The sequence below is a fragment of the Galeopterus variegatus genome, unplaced genomic scaffold, assembly GCF_000696425.1.
Source record: "Galeopterus variegatus unplaced genomic scaffold, G_variegatus-3.0.2 Scaffold3434, whole genome shotgun sequence".
NCBI lineage: Eukaryota > Metazoa > Chordata > Mammalia > Dermoptera > Cynocephalidae > Galeopterus > Galeopterus variegatus.
Window position 1 is genome coordinate 138,206 of NW_007729545.1, and position 543 is coordinate 138,748.

The window sequence follows — 543 nt, forward strand, 5'->3', positions numbered from 1 at the left end:
TACTTTGTATATAAAGGCAAATACATGCTATAAGAGCCATTACTTCTATTTCCAGACCAAAGCATAGATTACTACACTCTGCCCTGCTGTTCTGGGCAGCCATGGCAAATGGATCTTAGTTAGCATTGAAGTCGAAACCTATTTGCCATCCTGGGTTAGTGTGTCAGTCTTCCAGAATTTAATCAATTCCTTAAATGCTTACTGACAAAATCAATATCTGGGACTTGTAGAAGACCCCATGATTTTAAGGTATTGACACTCCCTGAAGGTTTTTTGAAAAATTAGCTAGTCCCTGTAGGTTGCAATTCTATCCAGAATTTTTCTCACTATTATACAGATAAATAGGAGGGAAATCAACTGTCTAGATAGAGAAAATCAAAAAAGTTCATCTGACTTTTCTAGCAACACTATTTTTTATTAGAATAGAAAAAAATGACTATAGCATAAGAGGGTTAAAAGATTAAACTTATATGTGTATATCCAATATTAAAATTATATGAACATGTAGATTCATTAATTTTAAATACTAATTACTTTTTTGTT